Source organism: Heterocephalus glaber, unplaced genomic scaffold (genome assembly GCF_053883595.1).
Source record: "Heterocephalus glaber isolate CG9 unplaced genomic scaffold, H.glaber_assembly_v1.0 deba00001719, whole genome shotgun sequence".
NCBI classification, from domain to species: Eukaryota; Metazoa; Chordata; class Mammalia; order Rodentia; family Bathyergidae; genus Heterocephalus; species Heterocephalus glaber.
This window is the reverse complement of record NW_028258432.1, coordinates 6696392-6711026: the sequence shown is the minus strand read 5'-3', so window position 1 is coordinate 6711026 and position 14635 is coordinate 6696392. Positions and strand designations below refer to the sequence as shown.

Genomic DNA, 14635 nt, shown 5'->3' with positions numbered 1-14635 from the left:
CAGAAAACAACCTAATAATTGATCTACATTGAAATGTATACTTTATAAAGAGTATAACTTCTATCTGGCTTTAAAAAACAGCAGAAATAAGAACACATTGATTTATCTTAACTAAGTACCAGCAATGAAAGTTTTTCAAGTATTCATCTTTAATTTTTGCTAAATTGGAATTGTGCACCAATCAAAGAAAATAATTACATGAATTCACAATCAATTTATAATGACTGAACTGTATTTTGGGGGGATATTCACTATTCCTGTTCTCATTTTCAGCTACATGAACTTTTGGGGTCAAGCTATAAGGAGAATGCAGGGAATGCAGTGAGAGATGTTTAGAAATCTAAGTGGGACGCTGAAGCTTCAGTAGTCATTTTTTTTCTTTCTTTGCTAAGATGGCTATTATAAGGTATATAATATCTACCAAAGCAGAACTCAAGTAGAAATGTCTGATTCATTCAGCTAGACCAGTTCTGAGAAGTCTAGATCTTATCCTGAGAGGTGAAAGCCTATCTGAGAATCAGAGGTTGTTTCCTTGGATGATACTGCCAACCTCTTTTTAATCTCCTTTATACTCAAATACAGATCTGTGGCCTACAGGTTGAGTATAAAGTTGATGCCTTGGTACTTGTGATTATAGATTCTGGGAGGCATGGCAAGTAAGTACCAAAAAGATGAGTACCAAACTGTTTTGGCTGGAAAGGGAAGAGAGTCATGAGGCAACTGACAGCAGCAAGTTCCAGCTTGTCTGTCAGGTACCAAAGAAACAGGAAGTACTGAAAAAAGGACAAGTACCAGGACAAAATTTTCCTGGAAAAATGGATCAAGCATCAAATTTAAGTATCAAGGCAGTGGACTACCAAGGTATGATTGTATAGGGATTTTGTATTTGACTTTCCAACCCAGTAGCCGATATCCACACATATCTGGGATTATTGATTTGCTCATCTAGTTGTTGAAGAATCCCACCCGTATTAAACAATCAAGAGCTGTTAGTTTTCCTAAAACAATGTAAATGGACTCATATGTAGAATCTGGTCACTGTGGGTCCCTGGGTCCAGCACTGGGGCTCATTTTTTCCTGGGCTATAAATCTGTGGATAAATGAGGAGTAAAGAGCAAAGTGGCGTCAAGGTGGCCCTAAACTGAGAGATTTCTACTGGGTCATGTAAAAGTTACACTAGGGAAAACGAAAGAGATGGCTATGGATTTCAGAAGGAATGATCTCAAAGCTTAGGGGAGAAGTAGTAAAGTGATACAAGAAGGTTAAATAGGGTTGCAGTAAAAGAGAAAGAAGAGGAAAAATTTAAAAAGAGAAAGGCTAAATTAATCTCAAGAAGATAACAAACTCATGTACAAGTTGAACATCCCTAATGTAAAAATCCAAAATCTAAAATACTCCAAACACTAGATGAAACAATTCAATTTTGGATTGGGGATGCTCAACTAGTAAAGTCTCCAAAATCCAAAAAACTCCAAAATCTGAAACACTTCTGGCCCCAAGCATTTTGGATAAGGGATATTCAATTTGTATTAGTAAATAGCTATTCAAAGCTGTTGAGATTTGCTTTTTAGTAACTGGCCCTTGGATTGTTTTAATAATAAATGCAACACTTTTAAAGACATCCTCAAGAAAGAGACACTTGAGGTCAGATGGGCCCATTTCTTGATTTTAACAGATTATAGCTTTGAAAGGATTAATGCTATCTTTTTTATATAATCAACAAAGATTTCCTTAAAGTCAACTATAAGCAAGGGATTATTATAGGATCTGAAGAGAGAAGGTGCCTATTTTCATGAGACTTGCATTATAGCGACGGAAACAGGAAACAAATACATAAACAAATTGATATACAATACAACATCAGGTGTGACAGGTGCTATGAAAAAATGGAAGGCAGAATAACAGAGCACAGAGTGAAAGGGGCTGCTGTTTTAGATAGGGAGGCAAGAGCTGAGTAAATCTGAATGGTGTGAAGGAGTGAGTTAAATAGCTATCAAGAGGATGAATGTTTCAGGCAGAGAGAAGAAAAGCTGCTAAGCGTCTGGATGTAGACAGAACTTGATGCACTCAAAGATCATCATGAAGGCCAGTCTGGGTGGAGACAGCAAGGAAAGGAAAAAGAGTACTCAGACAACGAGAGAGGGAAATTAATAGCTGTGTTAATTGTGACTGGTAACCACAGTAGGATTCTAGGCTGGGAATGAAATGGTACAAGTTAAGCTCTTACAAGAATAGTGCAGCTTTTATGTGAGAATAGATTATAGGGTCTTAGCAGAGAAGGTCATTGAATGCCATGAATGGAATAATCACAAATGCAATGCCAGCTTGGAACCAATGGTAGCGATCCATCAAAGGGACTGATAATGGTGGCCTTGGAGCTATGTGGTCTGGTGTGGTTGCCACAAGCTGAATTTACCGTGATGTCTCAGTTCCTGAACTTAGTTTGTTCCACAAGTTTGGAAAAGATGGCCACATTCATGTTTGTGTGAGAAAGATGGCTGAGGTCATGTTTGTCATCTGATGTGGAGTTTGAACACAGAAACACAATTTTGCCAAATAGTTCTGTTTGCGAACCAAACTGTTCACAAACAAATGTGTTTGTGAACAGAGGCACAACTGTATTGTTTATATTTGATTATTTAAAATAAAATATAATGAAGAATCAGCTTTTGCCAGGGGCTGGGGAGGAGAATGAGGAGTTACTGCTTAATGAGTAGAGTTTCAGTTTGAGGTAATGAAAAACTAGGTGGTGACATTATACAACATGCTCAATGTAACTAATGCCTCTGAACTGTACATGTAAAACAGTCAAAATGGCAAAGTTTATTTTATGCATATTACCATAATAGAAAATTAACAAAGGTGGATCATAGAACCAAAACTATACAACTCTTAGGATAAAACATAGCAGTAAACTTTTCTGTCCTTGATTTAGCAATGATTTCCAAGACATAGGCCTAAAAGCACAGTTGACAAAAGAAAACTACATGAATCAGACTTCATCCAAACTAGAAACTTTTGCACTTCAAATGACACCTTCAAGAAGTGAAGGAAGAACAAGGTATTTACAAATTATATATCTGATAAGGAACTTGCATCTAGGATAAAGAACTCTTAAAACCAAGCAATAACAAGACCATAAAAACCCCACTCAAATTAAAAATGGGGAAAGTATCTTAATAAACATTTTTGAAAAGATGTACACATAATAAATAAGTACATGAGCAGAAGCTGAATATCACTAGGCACCAAGGAAATACAAACTCAAAAGTATAATGAAATATCATTTAATATCCACTAGGATGTCTATAATAAAAAAGGCAAATATAATACCAAGAGTTGATGAGGATGTGGAAAAACTGAAACTTCCACACATTGATGATAGGAAAGTAAAAATTTGCAGACATGCAGATACTTTGGGAAATTATCAGTATTTCCTCAAAAGATTATGCATGTTTATTGTGTCTCAGCTATTCCAGACCTAGGTACATACCCAAGAAAAGTGAGACTGAACAAAATACACAAAATCTTGTACTCAAATGTTCATAGCAGCACTATTCATAATTACTCATGCTCTGCATAGCCTAAAATGATGAATAGCATTATTCATTGTTCACAATAGCCTATTCATAAGACAAATGTCCATCAACTGGTGAATGAGCAAATAAATGTCCATCAGTTGGTGAATGGTGTATAATACAATAGTCACACAGTTAAGTAATACAAAGGAATGAGGTATTGGTGCATGCTATAACATGGAAGACTCTTGAAATCCTTATGCGAAATAAAAGAAGCTAGACATAAAAGACCACATATCATATAACTATTTATATAAAATATCCAGAATTGGGCAAATCTATAGAGAATGAATGCAAATCAGTGGTTGTTCAGGGGCTGGGAGATGTTCAAGGGAAATGAGAAGTGACAGATTTTGGAGGTGATGAAAATGTTTTAAAATTAATTATGATAAGGCTTATACAACTTTGTAAATATATTCAAAACCAAAGAATGGTACTTTAAATGGGTGAGCGATAAGGTTATATAAATTACATCTCAAAAAAGCTCTTATAAAAAAATTTGTTCCTCAGTATACTTGCCACATGGCAAATATTCAATATCCACACATAGCTGGTAGGCACTGGATAGGACAGCACAGGCATAAAACATTTCCATCTTCCTGAAAGTTTTACTGGACAACCCAGAGCCAGAATGGCTACATGTGAGGTTGTAAGAAGGGATGGATAGTGGCAACTATTTTGAAGGTAAAAATGATAGTTGTTATGATTTAAATATGAAGCACACCCCAAAGATTCATGTACTGAAGGCTTGCTCGCCTGTGCCAGAAAGTTCAGAGGTGGGGCCTTAGGAAGACCTACAGAGGTCTAGATAATATGGACCATTAATGGACTTATCCCTAATTAATAACTGACCAGGCTATTAGGAGGTAGGCCCAGGTGGAGAAAGTAGTTTGTGGGGGTGAGGAAGGACATATCTTTGAAGGGTATATCTCATCTCTGGTCCTTCCCCCTCTCTCTGTTTCTTGGCTTCCATGAGATGAGCAGATTTCTTCTGCCACAATGCTCTGCCTCACCACAGCCCAGAAACTAAGGGAGCCAAGTAACCATGGCTCATGAAACCCTGAGCCCAAATAAATCTTACCTACTTTAAATTGATTTTCTCAGCTGTGCCACAGTGACCAAAAAAAAAAACAAACAAAAAACCTGACTAACATATTAGTATTTGCTTCTGATTTGGATATCAGGTAGAAAAAAAAATGTTAGGAATAAAGGGTGATGCCAAAGTTTTTGGCCTGAGTACTAAGGTAAACAGCGGTGTCATTTGCTTACCATGAAGAACAGTGGTTTTGGTCATATTAGCACTGGGATACTGACTAAAAGAATAGTTCATGAAGACTTGGTATCATGCATTTAATATTTTAAGTTCATAATAGGAAGAACCCCTAACAGTGAAATATGACTACATTATAAGAAAAGAGATATTTATTTTAAAAGGGGGGGGGGAAGGAACTCAAGTTAGAGGAAAAAAAATCCCCATAATTAATTAGAAGGCCTTGTTTCAATCCTGCCCTCTAATCCCAGTCCTACCATTATTCACTTTAAAAAAATAAGTCTTGGGTTCTGAGTCCCAGGATCCTCATCTGTAATATGGAGGTTTTCCACAAAAAAGAGCATGTTAAGAAATTCATCACCACTAAACCAGCACTACAAAAATTTTCAAAGATATCCAAGAAAGAGACAATGAAGTCAACAATGCCAAAAAGTCTAATAGAATGAATATACCAGTAAGGGTGATCAGTTAAACAAGAAGGAGGAAGAAAAAGGAAATCAGCAATAGGAAAATAATGGAATGAAAAAATTTTCAGCACCTCTGGCCATTAGAGAAACGCAAGTTAAAACAATACTGAGATTCCATCATAGTCCAAAAAGAATGGTTATCATCAAGAACTCAAGTAACAACAAATGTTGGCAAGTCTGTGGGGGAAAATGGAACCCTTCTATATTGTTGGTGGGAATTATAACCTTTATGGAAATCAGTATGGAGATTCCTCAAAAAACTAAAACTAGAAATTCCGTTTGATTACTTCCCTTCTAGGTATCTTCCCTAAAGATTTAAAGACATTATATGACAATGATACATGCATACATACCCATGTTTACAGCAGCTCAATTCATAATATATATATACTGTACTTTGGAAGAGACTTATATATCCATCAATAAATGAATGGCTAAATGAAATGTGGTATTAACACACAATGGAGTGCTACTCTGCCATAAAGAGGATAAATTTGAGTCATTTGTAGAAAAGTAGATGCTCTTTGAGACTATAAATGTTAAATGAAATAAATCAGACCCACAGACTTAAATATCCCATGGTCTCTTTTATATGAGAAACCCAAAATATAAATAAAGAGCAAACTAAAAGGTAAGACAGTAGGAAGTAGGGAGATGGGTCTTTTGCAAATGGGAAGGGGACCAAGAGATGGAAGGAAGGGGAGGGCAAGGAGAGGAAAGGTGAAGGAAGAATCGAGACACGTTACACCCCAGCTCCCCACGGGGAAAGTGATTATCATGTACTAGAAACCTACACTAATAAAAACTGAAAATCTGAATAAAAATGGAGGTTTTATATCAGGCACAGATGATAACGATGACAGTGATAATGAGGACTAAATTATCTTCAAGGTTCTTTTCAGATGGGACATTTCAAGGGCACGTTAGCTGCTAAATCTGCCCCATGCATTTAGAGGCAGAAACTTGAGTCTTGGATTCTCCCCAAGTAAGTTTAGGTTGAATTTCCTAGTGTTGTTTTATCTAGTGTGTTCATGGGTAGAGAGAACCATGTCAACTGAGAAGAGGAATGGTCTGAATGCCTTGCACCTTCTGCCTGTCGAGGAAGAACTCTGGTCAGATCACAGAGTTCCAAAGGGTGGGAGAATGAACTGAAAATCTAAGTCTGCAGTTATGTTCTGACAACGCTTTAATTTCCTTTTTTAAATTTTTTTGTGGTGCGGGGATGAAACCCAGGGCATTGTACTCCTCAGCTTTGAATTTCCTTTTAATATCAATATTTCCAATGTTGGAAATATCATGAATTTAAAAGAAATCAAACATATAAAATGTGTAAAATGGGGGGCTTAGAATGTGTTGTAGGGTAATATTTTATAGAGTAATATTTAGAGTAATATTTTAATATTTTAGAGTAATATTTCATACATACACAACAAACAGAAAGTTGTTAGACATTATTAAGAATAATATAAGACTTTATATTTCCTGTGTGGAGATATACTTTCTATAAGCATTTACTATTTGACAGGAACAGTTCTAAGCACTTTATCTACATTATCTCCTTTAATGCTTGACTACATGACTCAATGAGTTCCCCAAGCCAGCCTTTGAAAACACCATTTATCCACCATCTCGTCAACCATCATAAGGGCATTCTTTAAAAGAAAGCAGCATAGGATGGTATAGATGGATTTTTGGGGAGTGTGGGAGCAGTGAGAGGGTAAAGAACATTTTAGGCAAAAGGGAAATCAGATTGCATAGATACAGGAAGATGGACTCAGGACTGAATGCTATGATCGCCACATTTCAGATGACGAAAGCAGTACAACAAAGAGAAATGAAATAACATGTCTCAAAATTTGATATAAACCTGAAGATATCCGACAGAGTTTGTTTTCCTTAACTGAATTAGCGACATGGACCCCAAGAAATAAAAGAGGACAACTTCAAGGGGGAAGGTAATTAAACTAAGAAGTATTCATTTGAAATACCAACACTTAGCCAGGCATGGTGGCACATCACTGTATGCCCAGCTCTTTAGGAAGCTGGGGGGAAGATTACTTGAGCCTAGGAGTTCAATCCTGAGCAACATAGTGAGAGGACATTAGAAAGAGTAAGAAAAAAAGAGGAATGGAAGAAAGGGAGGGAGACATGGAAGAAGGTAGGCACGCAAGCCAGCAAGCCAGCCTAAAACCTGATGTGAAGGAGATTTCTAGGAGAGAATTGAAGTAGGTGGAGGGTTAGATTCATAAGATATAAATTTTGTGTCCAGTAAGGAATTATAGATAACAAACAATTCAGGGGAGCAGCAGAACTCCCTGAGACTTGACTTTTACTGAGTCAGTGTGGGGCATTCCCTTAGTCTAGTTTCTCAACCTTGGCAATAATGACGTTTTAATTTGATCAGTTGGCACAAATTTTACACATCAATGGAGTTCAGCATGGTACCCCAACACAGGCACACAACATGAAATCATTCAGCCTCTCCTATTCACCCTTCTCTCCCAGCCTTCAGCAAGCACTCCACACTGAGGCCTGTACCCACTGAGCCTCCACACATGAGAGAACATGCAGCACCCATCTCTAAGGGCCTGCCAGCTAATTCTCTAGCTGTGTGTGTGTGTGTGTGTGTGTGTGTGTGTGTGTGTGTTTGTGTGTGTGTGATATTTTGTAGGCTGTCTGGAAGCATCTCTAGTCTCTACACCAATAGCTTCATCACCTAGACCAAAAATATTTTCAGACATTGCCAAGTGTCTCCTTGAGGTAAAATTATCCCTCGTTGAGAATCACTGCATTAGAAGAAAGAAAAAAAGAAGAGGTAGAATAAATAGAAAGAGTTCACTCTGAAGCAAGAGTGTCAAATGAGCAGAGGGAAAATCTCTCCAGGTGGGACAAGGAGGAAGTGCAATGGCACAATCAGCCCTGTGACCAGGAGCGAGACTGAGTGAGGCTTTGGCACAACACAAAGTGAAGCAATTCAAGAAGCTAATGGCTTTCCCAAGGGGCACACCTGACTACCTTGGGATGAGTGCAGGCCCATGGAGACCACATTTCCATGAAGGGGGGGCTTGGAAACTACTGAACAGGAAGCCGCCAATGTGGCATGAGCAGAAATTAGATATGGCAACCTAAGGGAGAGTTTTCCAGCATAGCTTCTGGAGTTTCACATTGCTTTAATGTCTAACTTGTGAGTGAAAACTACTGGCAACCAATATAATGTTTACACTTAACATAATCTGGACATTAAACTTTAGTGAAGATAGGATAAACCTGATATTTCAGCTCATTGTGGTGGAATACTTTAACATTGCAGTTTAGTTCTCAGCTTAGGCAAGAGTATCTCATTGCCCTGACAAAACTAATACCATCTGGAAAGAATTTATTCCCTTAGAGGAGAAACTCACAAGCAACTTGAGATTTAAGGACTCACGAAGAACCTCTGAAAGACAACGTCTTCCAAAGAAGCCACAGTCATAACCCTGCACCCTGTATAGAAAATCCCCCTGGGATGGATGGTTGCTGTATAGGCAGACACCAAGGGTGCCATGCCACGTTAGAACCCTGACAGTCAGCTACCAATGAAGAACAGAGGAGGCTGGGAAAGTTCTGGTAGATTAACACACTTGTGAGCCACAGCTTGCTAACAATTCAAGGCTGGAAAAGCCCAATTCAGTGGTCCAATCTACTCTTGATGCAGGTTCCTGACAAAATATTTTTTCCCATTTTGCTTAGTCATATCACTGGTCTGATTCTCCCACTCTTATAAAAAAATAAAACAGCTTTCCTCTCATTTTGCTGTTTTTATTTTAATCAGATATTTAAAATCCTAAGTGAATTTATTTTGAAATGGGTGAAAAAAACTCCCAAACCCATGGGATCATTGAGTTCCCCAAGCCAGTCTTTGCAACGCCATTTATCCACCATCTGTGTCAACCATAGTAAGAGCATTCTTTAAAACAAAGCAGCATGGAGTGGTACAGATGGATATTTGGGAGTGTGGGAGCAGTGAGAGGGTAAAGAACATTTCAGGCAAAAGAAAAATCAGCCTGCACAGAGGCAAGGAGCTGGACTCAGGGCTGAATGGTGAGTGGTGAACGGGGGTAGGGCAGAACAGCAAGGTCAGAGGGGGTCAAGCCACGCAAAGCTCTGAAAAGGTCCCTATGAAAGAGATCCATCAAAAAGTGCACATGGAGTGATGTGATCCCACCCAACCTTTGTTTTCCTGTCCTAACCAGCAGAGCTGAGCTCTCTCTAACAGAAACCCATCATTAGCACATAAAGGCTTGAAAGAGCAAGGGGAAAGGTGAGAAGAATTAACCTGCTCACTGCATCAGAACAGCTGGCATTTAACTGAACCAGCCTGAGATCAGTGAGCCTTGTGCAAATCCAGGGTCAGATTGACCCATGGATGAGGATGAGCAGAGAGAGGTGGACATTCATTACCTGTCCCAAAAGTCCAGAGGATGATTTCCACAGGGGAAAGGAAAAAAAAAGAGAGAAGGACCCCCCCCCCGCCCCGAATCACATTTAGAATGACCTGTGTTTATATGTGACATGAAATCTAATATAATGGTGCTTCTTACATACATGCAAAGCATCAGAAAAATAAAGAGCAGCACTGTCTGGGATAGCAGGACATTCCTTAGGGACAATACAGTCTTGTGGCTTCAAGATGCACTGACCCTGTTCTTCCAGACTTACATTATTTGCAATTTTTGGTTGGATCCACGAACTGACATGATGTAGGATTAGACAAATGAGGTCTGGAAACACAGTCACTAAAACAGACTGTTGTGAACAATTGGGAGAAAAACCACAGAGGGCCTCCGCATTAATAGTAACAGCCCCAAAAATGTTGCATGCAAAAACCTCTTAGAAAATATTTGCGGGAAAAGCCACAATTTGTAAGAAAAGTATGTCTCATTTTCTAAACACAATGATCAAGGAACTTATTTCAGAATATTCCAAAGAGTTAGCTTGATGACATTTTATAAAGATGCCATTTCAATTAAATGCTCATTAAAAACATGACATCATTACCCAGCAAAACCACAAAATATATTCAGGAATGGCTCTGACAAAAGGCAAAATGAGAAGACAAAGTGTGCATAGTACTGTATGGTAAGAAAACCAGGATTTAAAAATCATAAAAACAGATGGAGGAATCTATATGTATATTTTTTGATGGAGTAGAAATCAGAGAAGAGCTGAATTGACAACTGCAGGCATCTCACTGCCACAGAATACAGTAGGGAGATTTCAGGAGGACGTGGCACAATCCCTTGACATCAAAGCTTTTGTCAAGGTGTTTTGGTTGGAGAGCAGATGCCAAGTGCATGATTCCCGTCACTCAATCTGCTTGAGCAGCACCACTCAGCAATGCAATTTCAGAGCAACCCAAATTCCAGAATATTAACCTGGCCCCATCCTCTGCCTAACTTTATTGGCCTCTTAAAGACTCTCAAGGCTCAGAGGAAACAAAACACTAGCTAGCTACACCCAGATATATATCAAGGGTGAAGATGTGTCCAAGCTTCAGAGAACTCATTTACAAATAAATGTTTAGAACCTAACCTGCTTACATGACTGTACTATAACTGACGCTATTATTTCAGATCCACTATTATTTGTTCATGAAGAGAACGTTTAATTTTTTTTCTTTGTAAAGAGTGGTATAAAATCTTGGCAAATATAAAAAGTAGGGTTTATACAAGTGTTAGCAGTTATAATTACATTTATAACCAGAGCTGGGATAAGTTCCTGGTTATATAAGCCTTTTGCTGTATTTTGTCTTCTCTCTTGCCACTTCGGCTAGATGAAAAGACATGACACTCAAATTTCAGTCTTTTTTCACTTTTCTTTACTAAAAATAGATTTGAAAAAAGAAATTAAAACGAGGGAAAGTAAACTTGATTGCCAAGGCCATACAGTCCCCTAGTGAGGCCATAAACGTGTTTCTTACTCCTGAGTTCAGAACTAAGTAGCATTACCTGGCCCCCTACACCGGGGTGGGGCCTTGTGACTGGTTCTTGCTGGTCAAACATGGGCAAAGGTGGTGACTCCCTTGTTCTCTGAGACAGGTAAAAGCAGATGGCCCTTCTCCTGACTCTCCTCCCAGTGCTGAGACTGAGGGTGAACTCAGGGGTCGGGTATTAACCATGGCCCCACTGTATCACACTGGGGCGGGTATGGTAAGACATGCACACATGGAAATTGCAGTCATGATGTCTCCTTATATGGGGGAGCAAAACAGCCCACCCTAAATACATTGCTTTGGCATTGTCAGAGAAATTGCAGACCTCTGTACACAGGAATGGCCCTGTAAAGATGTCCTTTTGTAAAAAGAAATTTATTCTTATTTACATTAGTAAAGAGTAGATATAGGCAGATCCTTTTCTGATAACCTCTATCTGCCTATGAGTCCGACCCAGTCCAGACAAGATCATAGAGGCTGTTACCTGGGAGACCTTACCTGCACTACAAAATAACCTTGCTGGCTGTGCACATCCTTTCTGCATACTTCCACAACCAGCACCGCCTGTCTTCCCCTGGAAGCTCGAGTCCCTCCCCCTTTCTTAAACTCTACATGGAGCTGGGCCATCTTACCCCCCGGAGTTCCACAGGGTATGTATGTGGCTCCCACGATTAGGTGCAATAAAATGAGCATGTTCTTTCTCCTGTTGTCTATTTGATAGATTGGGATTATCCATTTTTCAGAAGGAAAAGAATGAATCTTCAACTTCCTTGTGACTAGAAACAAGAGGCCAGATGTGCCACGCAGGGCTATTCAAGAATGCTCCACAGTCAGTGTGGTCAGGAGGTAGGAGGAGGAGATGATGGAGCACGGATCAGAGACTTTACTGGGGTTCTTGAAGGAAACAATGGTGAAGGAAGGGTAGGCATGCTGAACAAGGTGAGGATTGAGTAGCTAGAATAATTTTTTGCAGGCTCTGGGCCATATGGTGGTTCCTAGCTGTCTGAATGCTAGGCCTGGTGTGATGAGGCAGGAAAAACATTGGTTTGGTATGTGAGAGCTTGATGGAGAGACGCCTGGAGGTTGGTTGGTATACCAAAGGCATGCTTTCAGGGGAGTCACTTGCCATGTTTAAGAAATAGATGGCCCTGAGAGGGGCAGTTTCTCCTGGAAACAAGGTCAGTGCACCAGAGCACACAAGAAAGAGAGAGAGAGAGAGAGAGAGAGAGAGAGAGAGAGAGAGAGAGAGAGAGAGAGAGAGAGAGAGAGAGAGGGAAGGAAGGAAGGGAGGGAGGGAGGGAGGAAGGAAGGGAAGGAAAGAAAGAGAGAAAAAGACACCCATGACCAACACTGGATGGTGACATGGGTGAGAAGTGAAGCTTTGTGGGCCATCCTCCTGAACCTGGGGTGTGGCTGCAGCCGCTGGCCCAGCCCAGCTAATGCACCACATTGAACTGCCTGCTAAGTTTCATGAGTGAGGTTTGGAAATCCTGGCTCATCTTTTTACAACATTATACCAAACCAAGGTGTTTAAAATACATGTAATAGAGCATTTATTAAAATTTATATTAAAACATGAAAAAAATAGGTGTTCAGGCAATACATGGATAAAATAATATAATCTTTAAACATTACCAAAGATGATGATATAAATATGCACATATCTATAAATAAGTAAACCATTAGTCGGAATACCTATACAAACATTACATATTATATTTCCCCATTAAATTGTAATGGCCTTGAAGACAGAACCTTTTATATTTCTTTCCATCTCCTTTGATTCCTAACAGTAAGCATTAAGGCGGAAAAGGCAAAAGAAATGTTTCATTCATTCATTTTTATGTTTAATTCCTTTTTTTAGTATATTTCATTTATTTACATGATCTTTTAAACTAAATACAAGATACGATTTAAACAGAACAATAATTGACAATTCATATTTCTATAAAGCTTTCTATACATTTTTAAAAAAAATATTAAACATTTTAATGATACTTTCATTATTTCCATATATATTCTGTATATTTCAGATTTCCAATGCCATATTATTGTTTCAAGAAAAAATATTAAAGATAATTCTCAAATTTTTGTTACTTTTTTATAGTTATAAAATGGGTGACTATGTGAGAATTTATTTGGAATTTAGAATGCATCTTAAAACAATGAATGTGATGTTTCCAGTGGGGAAAAAAATACCTAGAATAAACAGAAAATTAAAAAAAAAAGAAATTTCACTGAATGAAAAACAAAGTCTTCTAACCTACGTCTGTGTGTGGCAGAATTCCATGGAAAAGTTATTTCTAACTAAAGTAAGCATTTTCTGATAGTTCATTACTGTGTTTAAAACAAACCCGAAACATAATAAATTTCTTATATTTGAATTTAGAAACTTGGTTATATTCTTAATATATCATGACTGGGCTAGTAACAAATGAGTTTCTCAGATTTATAAACTGTACTTTCATTTGTATGAATGGAAAAGGGTTCCAGAATGTTCTGTCTTTCCAGTTCTTAGTGAGCAAGTTCCACTTTCTGCATTTACGTGCTTCTGGGTTTTATGGACTTCCACCACTCTGCTCTCACCAGTCATTCCCAGATGGCAGAGGCCACACTGACTTACTACTTCCCCTTTCTGTCCCATTAAACATTTGATGTCTGTCTGAATCTTTTCATTTACTTCAGAACTTTCCTAAACTGCACACAGTATTGTTAGTGGCCCTTTTTTTTGGTACCAGGGATTGAACTCGGATCCTTCCGCTTGCGAGGCAGGCGGCAGAACCACTGAGCTAAATCCCTGGCCCTTATTAGTGGCCTTTAAAGTTATCGTGCCAGTGAACCACTTCACAGACCTCACTTGAACATAAAGTATTTCACTGGTATATGTGGCTACTATAGGACTTTTTCCTGCAGGTTTAGCATACAGTCTGATAGGACGGAATAGGGAAGTATTAACTAAAGAAATATTGGTGCCTTCCATTTCTACCTCCAATCCAACCACTTCTCTCCACCATCATCACTGTACCAGACCATGCAGTGGCTAAGCGACTGGACTCCAGCAGTGATCCTTGCCAAGGTGGTTATGTCAAAGTAAGTTAGCTCAAATGGCTTCCATGACACTAATAGTCTAAAAGGCTCAGTTATTCCAAAAGGCGCAGAAAAGTCTGATATCTCTGCCTCCATCCTCATCACTTCAAGGCAATCTGTACCTCACAGTCCCACCACAAACCCCAACCACTATACCTTTCCTTTGGAACCACTCTTACCCTGGCTATTCCTGAAAGTTGAATCATTTCTTGTCTACTTCTGTCCTTCCTCATTCCTACTTATCTTTCAACTCTGTTGCTAC

At 38.8% G+C, this 14635-nt stretch overlaps 1 protein-coding gene across 12 annotated transcripts in view; it reads right to left on the bottom strand.

Moving 5' to 3' along the window:
- Positions 1-14635, bottom strand: part of Atp8a2 (ATPase phospholipid transporting 8A2) — a 641036-nt gene that overhangs the window by 157415 nt on the left and 468986 nt on the right. The window lies entirely within an intron of this gene.